The 12,380-nt window shown below is 37.0% G+C and overlaps 1 protein-coding gene and 1 long non-coding RNA gene across 4 annotated transcripts in view; one reads left to right on the forward strand and one right to left on the reverse strand.

Moving 5' to 3' along the window:
* The window catches only part of LOC110830210 (uncharacterized), a 266,347-nt gene that overhangs the window by 111,146 nt on the left and 142,821 nt on the right, over positions 1–12,380 (reverse strand). The gene's annotated exons all lie outside the window — the stretch shown is intronic.
* LOC110830205 (octopamine receptor beta-2R) overlaps positions 1–12,380 on the forward strand; it is a 58,508-nt gene that overhangs the window by 37,926 nt on the left and 8,202 nt on the right. The window lies entirely within an intron of this gene.

Consider the following 12,380-nt stretch of genomic DNA (forward strand, 5'->3'; position numbering starts at 1 on the left):
AAATATCGACAAAAAAAAATGTTCAGAATAATGAATAAAATTTACCGCCAGAATGTCCCTCCCCTCAACTGCTTAGCCCGTGTGACGTTTGATGCTAAGGGATGAGGGAGATTTGGGGGTGGATGAAGTAGGACAGGACCGGGTAGTACACGGAAAATCAATACGTGGTTTAGGGGTTGTTGGGAGGTGCATGTTGGAGGCACACGAGGGTAGAATTATTCTGTAGCAAGGGATCTGTTACGCTCTTTTGGTATATCCAATAAAAAAAGACTTTGGTGTATTCGGAACGGAAGACGATTCTACAGTCGGCCGTCGAATAAGAAGTAGGATTTGAAAGTGGTGAAGATGGTTTCTTTTCCCGTTCGCCCTGCGTTGGATGTAGTTATACACTGACCTTCAGATTATGGAGTTCTTCACTAGTCTGAGCTGTTTTTTGAACAAGGAGGATTCATGTATATTTAACTACTGCCATAAATGTGTGACGTATTTTTTATGGCGACAAAGAGTCTCCCCCCCCCCAAGAGGATATAAACTATTATCTTTGACACAATAGTGTCAGTAAGAAGCCCTATCCGATCTCATTCATGAACACTGGATTCAATTCAAGCCCCAGTAACAACTATCAATGATTTTCCAACTGAGAGACGACCGCTTCTCAAGGACTCTGCTCACAGAATAAAATAATTTAACTCTGTTCTTTCAGATACGCAAGAAAGGAGAAGACATTCTAAAACATTTTGTAGTTCTGTCGCCTACACAGAGACCAGTTGGTAAAATATACTGCTCTTTAAGACTAAAGAGAAATCTAAAGTATACAAAAATGCTATTTTTTAAAAGATTTAACAAAGCAGAAAAAACAAATTAAAGATTATAAAACAATTTCGTGTACGGTAATCTCAAATATGACCTTAACCAAGATTACAATAATTGTATATACTAGATCTCCTTTAAGGGCATTACCATGACAACGGTTTTAATATTATCCCATAAGGCCCAATTGCAAATCATCACCAACAAAGCAACAAATATTTTGTACCATGTATGTAAAGATAGATATATTTCTATTCTATAAAATTCCCACTAGTACTCTAGGGACTCTGAATTATGTACAAAAGAGTATCATAAATACGTACAATTGTGCGTGCTGCATGTCGAGCCCACAAAATTCATCTTTACTTGGGTACTCTAATCAAATTATGTTGAACGTTCCATGTGTGAAGTTCTTTATGTAAAATAGCTTCGAGATTCGGACCCCAGGCTTTGGAATAAGGAGCAGCAGTTGTTTTTTCCTCGTTACAGAACAGTGTTGAGTATTTATTTTTCCTTGGTACGATAAGTATCAGAAACAGCTTTCCAAGGGTTCAGCATCGTGCAGTATTTTTCAGCTGTACGTGAATGTCCGGATAAAAAAGTTCACTTAGCTGTTCCTACCTAGGGAAACCGGGACCGCCCACATCAATGCAGACATCCGACTGTCGTCAATACAGGAAGGGTCAAGGCTAATTCGTTCAGGTCGATGTGCATTTTACTGAGAATTTCGTGAATACCTCGCCCCGAACCAGCGGTGGCGAACTGGCTCCTTGATAGGAATCTATGTGGAGCAATATTTATTCAAACAAGACGACGCCAAGGTTCGACGCCGTTATTACCAAAGCCCGTCACTGACCACACGCAGAATCGGTTCACATACCCATCATTTTTTTATAATATCCATTTTATATTAACATCCAACCTTAACCAAGATCAATAAAGTGATTTCACTGCATGAACTTTAACAATCAAAAATGTTGTATGTGTTTCTTGTTTCCTGTATCAACTAATGCCCCCTTCTCATTTAATCATCCCGACAACAATAACACAACTTACACCTTTATCATCTTATCACATTCTTTCAATTTCTGTGGACTTAACCTCCCTCAGATCCGAATGTTCTAATAATGCTACACTGTATTTTTATGTGAATATGAAAATAAAATATGGATTCCAGTGACTGATCATTATAATATCATATTAAATTGATTGTAAAGTCCATGGAAACAATTTAAATTAAATACTACTCTTATAGGTGTCCAATTCGACGGCCAAAACTTTCCATACACCAAAATAATTATAAAATTTCAGTCTCAGTGCATCTCCTTTAAAATTTTCCTTCCATCGGAAGGCAAACATCGCTTTAGAACTTCTGTCCGTCTGGTCTAGTTTTGTGTTTGAATAGATAAGTGAAGAAATCTGTCCAGCCATCTATAAACAGTTAAGAATAAAATTCATGGTTTTTCAAGAATATAACGTAGGCTTTGTGTTATTGTGCAACTACGCTAACATAAGATTTATTTAAATAAAATAAATATTGGTCGTCGTGGTGAGTGCTGGCAATAACCACTTTGTATTTTAAAGTTTTACTTTAAAATATTTAAAGAAGACAAACTTGCATGTGTAACGTTCTTTGTATTAGAGCTGACATCATACAGAAAACAGACACAATAATCCACACTGAAATATTAATTTACTGAAAGAAACCTATAAGAACATAACATTACACAGATTGACAATCGAAATTATTAAGTTTCCTATCAAACATATTTACATTACTTTCGTAATTCACTGCTATTTCACGGGCTATCAGCCTCTGTAAAGTTGATAAGGTACATGGACCTCAGTTTAAATAATTTTTAATAGACAGTGGATTTTTTTTTGGTGTAAGTTTACAAAAGTTACTCAAAGTGGTCTCTCTCTTAGTGACTATTATATATACGAAAATTCTCAGCTGGAAACGAGTCACGTGGCGCGTAATTCGTGAAGATTTTGAAGCAAAAATTAATAAATTAATTTAATAAATGAATAAAATAATTTTGAGCCCGCATATACACATAATTATCTCTACTTGTAATTCTTCTACACTAAATCTCTTCGTTGATCGCCATCTTGAATAACTGGTACTTGAAAGATGTTGCACCGTGTAGTCTCGAAGAAATTTGCGGAAGTTTCAGAGGTCCCAGCTCCCCCCCCCCCCCCCCCCCCCGTAATTACGAAAATCGGAAACTGACATACAGAGGGCAGCGTCAATTTTGAAGTGACCCACATTTGTAATCTGGAAGTATTATGGGCATTAAACCAGCGTGCTTTAAGATATTACTCATAATAGCAACTTGATCCACGCGAGGAATAATTACCATGTCGGCGAAAGCAACTGTCTCTAGAGACCTCGCTGGTAACACCGCCGCACCACGTGACCACCCGGAAGATTAAGACAAGGCTTTGTATTTGTGTAGGATTTACATTCAAATTGCGTGTTAGTATAGGCCTATATCCATTTCGGTGCGTTGTTCTCGACTAATCAGAGAGATTTTACTGGCAAACAGAGAGAGAGTAGTTCAAAAGTCTCTACGTATATCAACTGATTAAACATTTCCGTTACCTACAAGAGTAATACGGAGTCGTAAGTTAGGATTACTGTAAATGCTGAATTTAAAAGAAATAAAAAAGTTGGACCTTGGCTTAATTAAGGAACATCACAATTTTTCGCTGATGTAACTAAAGTAATGTCAATAATCTTGTTATTTTCTGGTTCAGTCTAGGATGTGAAACACTAAATATATGCAGAAAATTAGTGGGAAACTTTCGCTTAGATGACTGAGGAGATGAAGTAATGACCAACCGCATGGGACAGTCCTTTCAGAAGATCTGAAAACCTCTCAGCTACTGAGAAAATTTCACGCCTTTGTGTTCACAACGGTAATATTCCTTATCCTCAGCGAAGTGAACCCAGTCCACACCTTCTATCCTCATAAGATTCATTTTAATATTATACACCCATCTACCACTAGGTCTTCAGAAATTATAGGAATATATTGCGTGAATTAACCCCTTCTTTCGCCTTTTATCATAGCCGATTTGCCGATTTCGCAAAAACTGAGTGGATTTTTAGACCGCCTTAAGGGGATATCCAGGGTAAAATGTAGATTAACTTTTCCTCCGTACAGGTCAGTTTTGACGGCACAATTAGAACACAAGAACTTAGCCGGAATTAATGTTTTGTTAACGGGTAAGCCTTTCGTGAATCGTGAACGTTTCAAAGCTGCTAGCTGTCTCCATTATCATCACTGAAACGTCGGTGTACTTCTATCAGAATACAAGACGCAACCAAGAAAAGTCGTGTTCGTGGGGAATCTCACGTCTCATGTGTACCAAATGTCGTTTATATTATAATTTTAATAAACATATTATCAAAATACATCATGGAGCTAAATTTGAAAAGAAAATAATCCACTATAGTGTCAATGCTAATACTTTCCACTTCATCTTGGGAGGTAAAAATTATTTTAAGCCGACTTAACAAAAAAGTTAAACATTCGTATCATTACTTCTAAACTACGAAATCAGAAATGTTTCCGTCTCTCGGAATAACCAGGCCTTTCAACCTTTAGCATCGTCTTTCTTTAAACCAAACTAATTACAATTCGACCGCGCAGCTAAACCGTCCAATTACATCGCTTCAAGCCGCTGGTCTTCACAATCTCCAAGTGTTATTATTTAAGCACTGGAGATAAAGAGAAACTTTCAAACATATCTATTCGACAAGGCACAATTTTGCTTGTTAATTCTCATTTAATAACTTAAAATTTTCCACTACCATCCTTAATGACATGCACTTGACAGGTGTACCTAACAAGAACATTGAACCCGTTATATGAAACGGTTGTGTTTGGAATATTTTGACATGAATAGATGTTGGGGCTGGGGTTAATGTTAAGAGGGGATGCATGACATGTAGAACAGTAAGGGTTAACACCCTTCACAAGCTGTCATACCAACGTCAAAATGAATATACCACTTTAGAAAACATATAAACCTCTTTGAGACTTTTATCCATAACTTGTGACTGACGTGTATGGCTTATTAACCGCCAATCAGTGGTTTCAGAGAGTCGCAAATGATACAGTTGAAATGTGAAGACGTGTCTCAAGTCTCAGAAAAGAGTAATAAAATATTGTAGGAAGGAGTCGTAGTACACAAAAATTTCTTAACCCCGTCAACAGACGGAGTTCAAATGTTAACTTGACTCTTCGGGTACTACGAGGTGCGATCGGAAAGTTTCCAGACTGTGTCAATAGCGGGCGAACCGGATGTAGTACGAGCTTCTGCCGTTAAGGGGTGCGGCCTACATTCATAGTGATTCAGTGTGCCAGCCGGCATCATCGAATTAGCATTTGTTTCTTAGTTACGGGCGTTTTGGTAGTGCATTACACCGACCCTCCTGCGATTTCGGAATGGCGTGTGCATCAAATTTTGCCAAAGACTCGCCAAAACGGCTACGGAAACCTATGAAATGCTAAAGCAAGCATTTGGGGAGTCCGCAATGGTTTCGTGCACAAACTTTTGTGTGGCATTCACGTTTTAAAAATGGCCGGAACTCTGTCGATGATGACGAGCGTTCTGGACGACCATCTTCGAGCACAACGCCCGAAAATGTTACGAAGATTCGGCAGGCCATTCACGAAGATCGACGTCGTACCATCAACGACTTGTGCGACATTGTTGGGATAGGCTATGGGACCTGTCAGCTGATTCTAAAGGAAGAACTCCACATGCGACGCATCATGACAACGCGCCAGCGCACACCGCCCTCAAAGTTCGGCAGTTTTTGGCCTCAAACACCATGGTCGTCATCCCGCACCCTCCATAGCTCCGTGTGACTTCTTCCTCTTCCTAAAGATGAAAATTCAGCTAAAGGGAAGGAGATTTGAGACGATAGAAGAGATTCAGGCAGAATCGCAGATGGTGCTTGACAGGCTGACAAAGAAAGATTTCCAGGGATGCTTCCAGGCTTGGCAGCGGCGCTGGGATCGTTGTGTTCACTCCCAGGGGAATTACTTCCAGGGTGATGGATGAATTTAATACCTGAGATAAGTGTACGGGTCTTTATAGGCGCAGTCTATAAACTTTCCGATCGCACCTCGTATAACCCAATTACGCACTGAACAGATCAACGAATGAGGAACTGGAGGTATTCAGAGAAACGTGTCCCCCTCTGACTTCAATCGAAACCCGTTTGTAACCCGAGGTCAGTCAGTTCACAGTATTTTACGTGTTAATAAACGATTACATTAAATATCGTTCATAGTGGAATGCTGTCTCATCCAAGTTGATGCCATTTAACAAACAAAGAATTTATATGACTAATTTCTGAATGTAAATTTTTATAAAAGTACAACGAGGAATTCAATTTTTTGTTTTCCCTCTGTTCCATATATAGCTAACACAGAAATGGAATAAAATTTGAAATACATTGTATTTAAAGCAGATGTGTTCATCTCCTACGCTCGCACAGTTAGGTTAGGTTAAGTATATATGACGCTGGGGGGAGAAACAAACAGGAGACCTGTATGGATCTCCCAGAAGGTTCACATTTTACTGGATGTAGCAAGCGGGGGCGATCAAAGAATTTGACATCTGTTATTGACTTTTGCAGATTAAAGCCATCTTTTTTACGTAAACTTTGTGCTGGAGGTATAATGAGTTACACTTTCCAAATTAATTTGTTTGTCATTCTTTTTTTAAGTCAGAAATGTTCATTAGCTCTGTAGGACTCAGATGCTTTTAAAACTTCGCTGTTATCGTTAAAATTTCATTCATATCCTGAGTACAGTCGATTTCAAATTATTTTACGTGACTGTGCATTAACGTAACCAACTGTTGACCCATATTTTCATGAGTGATCAACTAAATGAACATTTATAGATAGTATAGACCGAAAATGATCGTATAATATTGCATTTTATTTCTATAAAATCGATTATAATCACACAACGATACATTATCTAACAAAATATATTCGCTTTTACCATAATTCTTAAATATCGATATTTTAACAATGAAAATATGGTACTGAGAGTATTTGAACCTAACGGAGGGTATCACAGAGTAAAGTTTAAGAAAATTAAAATGAGGAGCTGCAATGTTTTTTTAAACAATTAGTACGTATTTCCGTATACATAGTTAACATTACTCAGTGAGTTCTCAGATTCTCACGGTTTCGGGTATAAATATTATAGTCTTATAGGTTCTTTTACAGCGTAGCATAGTGTAGTCTGGTAAAAATTTCTACCAGACAACATGTAGCAACATCTTTAGCGACAGTTATCTTAAGAGATGTTTTCCATGTAGTTAGATACAGGTTTATCCTCGCATGGTTTCATTCACAGTCATAAGATTGTGGATTAAAACCTTATCTGCAGAGGTTGAAAATTACAATAGCTAATTATCAAGGTTTATAACTCTAAGCTCATAAATGCAATTGAAGTTCCATACTGATAGCCAATAGATGAAATTGCAAAGCGACATGTGTGTTGTCGTGCGTGGCTGTAATTAAGGTAGACCCCCAGATAATGGGCGTGGAACACTCGTGAATGAAACCGTGACTATGGCGAGATTTTAAACAGAGTTTCTCCGACATTGCGTTCCGATTTAATTTAATTGGTTTTTACAAACGTGAAATTCCACGACGACTTTATTCCATGTCCTTCCAGTTTCAAAATCAAGGTTTATTATTATCTTACATTTTTGTGCTATACAAAATGTGATATTGACAAAGATTATGCGGTTGATTTGGATAGGATAAGGAACGTATCTTCGTCATCATCCAAGCCATCTTACCGAGTATCTGTCCATACGGCAATATATCTGCCCTGATGAACATTACGTGGTTTTTGGAAAAGTTATGAATCTAATAAAATGCAGTAATAATACATTTATAACCCCACACTGAAGGTCTCACGAGGGATGTCATGAAAATACTTCTGAAATGAGTATGATTAACTTCAAGTTTCACCAGTAATTACACCTATTGGTATCATCATAAACTTAACATTCCACTGGATCTTAATCTCAATAAATAAATCTGTTTTTAAAATATTTTCCCGCTTATTTATTCACTAAGTTTCTGTCAGTTATTATATGAAACATCACCTAATATATCCCGACAACAGCCATTGATACCGCTTATGTCAGTGTCTGAATCTTAGACAGATTGATAGGTAAGCTATATTCATTTCTTGACACATAATTCTTGTTTGCGATATATAAATAAATATTATTATCACAATCATTGTACATTTACACTTAAAATTTACATGGAACTACTGAGGAAATTCACAAAACAACTCGGAGTAAAAAGATTGTTGTCTGCTGGATTTTAACGTCAACAATCTCCCTGATGATGGACGCAGGAAAGACTTCTGAAACGTCGGTAAACTTGTAACAGTTTACACGGTGCAACATTCAGAAAACAAGTCATCTTAGTTCTCACCGCTTAATTCGGTGATGAACCTTCGGGTTCGGTAAGCCATCTAGTTAGTTAGTTAGTTAGTTAGTTAGTTAGTTAGTTAGTTAGTTAGTTAGTTAGTTAGTTAGTTAGTTAGTTAGTGATAACCTGAAATGCTACCCAGTCAGAATATCTTATCTCCATGTACTGTTCCAATTCCTCCATACGCCTTTATAGTGCGATAACATTGAAATATAAGGGAAAGGAAAACTAGTCAACGTTAGTACAAGCATTTAGAGAGCCCCCTGATTGTAAATTAAGTGTACTAAGCACACGATTAAAAATAAGTAGAACGCGTGGATTTAGAAGCAGCAAGAGACATGGACAATCCATTATCAACCGAGTTCATGCAACCGACAAACCGGACCTGAACGGGATCAACCGACAAAGGCACAGAAACTTCAGCAATCATTACCAAAGCGACTGAACGTTAGTTTGTGCTTCGCTCTTTGAAACAAATTCAGGAGCAAAGTGTATTTTGATACGTGTATGTCGTCCACAACACCAGCTTACACAGTTTGAGAGTAATACCTCTCTATCATCTGTGGCAAAGAATCCTACGGTACATTAACCATTTGTGTGTTACATGCGAGATATCTCGCTTTGAGGCATCGGTTCTTATGGTCTGCATCTTTTTTTTCTATCATTTGACACGATATTGGAAGCTAAATCTGTTATTTGTGATATTTCCACATCTACCTTACCATCTTAATGAAGTAAAATATTATCAGATCACCCACACGGTCGATTTTAACGAAATTTGGTAACACATCAGGCTGTTTAGAGAATCACTGCACTTTGTTGAACGTCGTTAGAGGCTACAGTCTGAAAGACAGAGACATTATGTATATAAAATGGTACAGTATATTTTTGTTTGCGTTTGGAACAAATAACTCCCCCGGTTTGGAGAATTCTATTGTCCGGGCCATGAGCACCAACCAAGGTGTAAACGGGAGATGAAAAACAAAAGACTGGCTGCTGGCGAAAAATCAATCGAGATGTTATTAGCAATGTCTCGGCCCGTTCAATTGTAATTTCACTCCACGTTTTCTTGTGTCATTTTCCTTCTTTTGATCTTTCTTCTTTCATTCTTCTTTCGTTTCTATTTCTGTCTTGCCTGTTGTCTCTTTCTTCCCATGTATTGTTTACTGTTATTTATTATTCTCTCTTATTCCCATCCTCCCCTTCTTTCGTTCTCCGTCTCTCCCATTCTCCTTTCATTTCTTCTTTTTATCCTCCTTTTAGGCTTCTTTCCATCTCAGCTTCTTACCTTATTTCTGTTCCAAATATAAAGCAAAAATTCTGCTATGTACCTGTGATGGACACATCCACGAACATTCTCTAAATTTACACGGTTCATAATTTCAATCATGCTCTCAGCTGTCCTATACCAGGTTCTTAGATTCAAAGACGAAATTTTAGTTTTCAGCTCCTTTACCAAATCGCAACGAAATACTTTAAAGACTTTCATAAAAAACATGCAAAGTTCTAGTCATGAACTCCCAAATAAAACTTCAATTTTCGCCACTTGTGCAAGGGGCAAATAATAATATTTTTCTAAGCGAATTTGTTAGTATTCTGAAATATGAAGAAACAAACTTCGACGTTTCTGTAAGTGCACAAAGAAATAAACACCGCCTTTAACTACATGACATAATTCCTTAACTTACTTTCTCTTCAGCGTATGTGAATATTTCTGTTCATCTCCTAATCTACCCAACTATCCGTCTCCTGCAATACCCGAGGTATTTCACTCACTGACAAATGAACGCCAAGTCTGTCAACACGGAGACGGCCAATTACGTAGACAACAAAAACGAGGCGAAAAGGGAAAAAAAAGTGCCTTAACTTACAAAAAGACGCCACTTAAAGGTAGCAAAGAGTCTTGAATCCAACAGCAAACACACAAACCAGAGATAGAAGAAACCGTTTCTTGACAGGCAATATAAATGCTTTAGAATAAAAAGTATACGGGGTTGACAGAACTCATTAATCGACGAATTTAAGCTTTAATATTGTGTTTATAGAAACAGAGACGTAAAGGAAGAAAATCTTATCAGCGACACCGAAACTCGCTGTTCTGCGAATTAACATTTTTTTCTCGTTTTCTAGCGACTACGCACGTGCACTCTGTACTAACTAAACTAATGTCTTAATTATTTCTTTTAACAACTTAATACCTTCAGAACTTTTACGATGTCAATGCTGAATTTGTAGTCCATTAACAGAAATTCTCTCTCAAAATTCTACTAGACTCAACGGCTTAATATATGCAGGTTTTCATAGTTTTAAATAAACATTCAACCCCACTACATATACGAATTGAATTTACACTTTTATACACTGGTTATACGTAAAAATAATTTTTTTTAATATTTTGTCGAAGGTGTTCGCGAAATTTTAAATTTCTTATCTTATTATTTTCACGTACGTAATCAATACACTTAATTTAAGCATTCTTTTGGTATATAGAAAATCACATCGAAGTGACATAGTGGTTTATAATTCATACGAAGACTCAGAAAACTCCTTCTTAAATTAAATTTTTAAAACAAAACCTTCTTCACTACTGAGCGTACCTCAACACTTCTTCTTACGACGTGTTAATTAAAGTTGATTTCTTTTCTGGATTTTATTGAATTTCCATGCTAATCAATTCGTGTTACATTTCCGCGTCTCAATTTTAAACTAGCCTACAAACCATACTTTCTTTCAAGTAAAGATTTGTTTGCGTTTCTCGCCGCCAGAGTGTCGGTCGTCAGGACAACGTAAAACCTAGAAGAATTGTCTTCAGTTTCTTCCGTATTCTAGCAACGGCTTTGTTTTTCCCGGGGCGTGACAACAGCAGAATAAAGAACAGTCATATACACCCCTTCCCCTGATAATTGAGAGTTGCAATAATTTACCTCGCCCCTCTAGTAAGATACCCACGTGAAGGTAGTGTTATTACTCGATGTTAAAACATAAGTCTCCTAGTTAGATATAAGTAGATGACACGAATTCAATTTTATAGTAACAAATAGATAAAATAAAATGTAAAGAAAGTAATGTTTGAAAGTTAACTCGATTAGTAGCTACATTTGAGGTACGAGTATTTTAAAATTCAACAGCAACAAGGTAAATATTGTTCATAAAAATGCAATGCTTCAAGATGTGGAACGGATATTTTAAAACATTTATTTGCACAGTGTAGTATTCAAAAAGTTAATAACAGTAAATAAGAATATTGTGTTCGCGTATTATGTAATTATTTTTGTAAAATAAGTACTTTTGTGCAATTTATATTTTAGGGGGTATATGCTTCTGTTGTGTTCGACCTGCAAACTTCCTCTCCCAGTTCTCAAGTTATTTGTTCTATCTAATAAACGTTGTGGGATGAATTTCGGTTTTATTACTGAGAAATTTGATTTTTTCCCGGTATCCTAGCAACTACACGGCACCACTAACATTACGTAATCTTGCGCTATCAATGAGAACTCCGTGGCTTCCCCGCATTTCAATAACAGCTTGAATTTTCTCCAATCATTACAACTGATTGCGTTTTCCCAAGGGTGGTTTTAAATAGCCTGCTCTGTGCGTTACCGATAACGCCCGAAACGTGGCTAAACTATTCCGTTCCTAGGCAAAACCAGTACTGCTGTTACTCTACAATTTGGTTACGTCACGTTAGGTTAGGTTAAAATATTATAGGTTAGGTTAGGTTGCGTTAGGTACTCTCCTCAAAGTTTCTGCAGTAAATATTTGCATTGTTTCATCATCTTTTACAATTACTACACTTGTGCAGATAAGATTATAATTTTTTTTTCCAATCCAATAGTTGTATTTTTTCTATATTATGTTTGATGATAGCAAGGTACTAAATTTTCTACAATTTAATTCCGTGTTCCTGCACAGTTTTCACCATCAGCAAGCTACGAAATATCGCAAAATGTAGATTTATAAAGAAATGTTCATATTTGTCACTCTACCTGGTCGGAGCCGGAAAATTGAGATGATCGGCACAGATGCTATTTGAAGATGGAGGTAGGATCTCCTTGCGAAACATCCTAGACAATGGACG

This window comes from Zootermopsis nevadensis, unplaced genomic scaffold (assembly GCF_977971745.1).
Source record: "Zootermopsis nevadensis isolate Lab colony 2312 unplaced genomic scaffold, Znev_1.0 Znev_ptg000061l, whole genome shotgun sequence".
In the NCBI taxonomy this organism is placed as follows: domain Eukaryota; kingdom Metazoa; phylum Arthropoda; class Insecta; order Blattodea; family Termopsidae; genus Zootermopsis; species Zootermopsis nevadensis.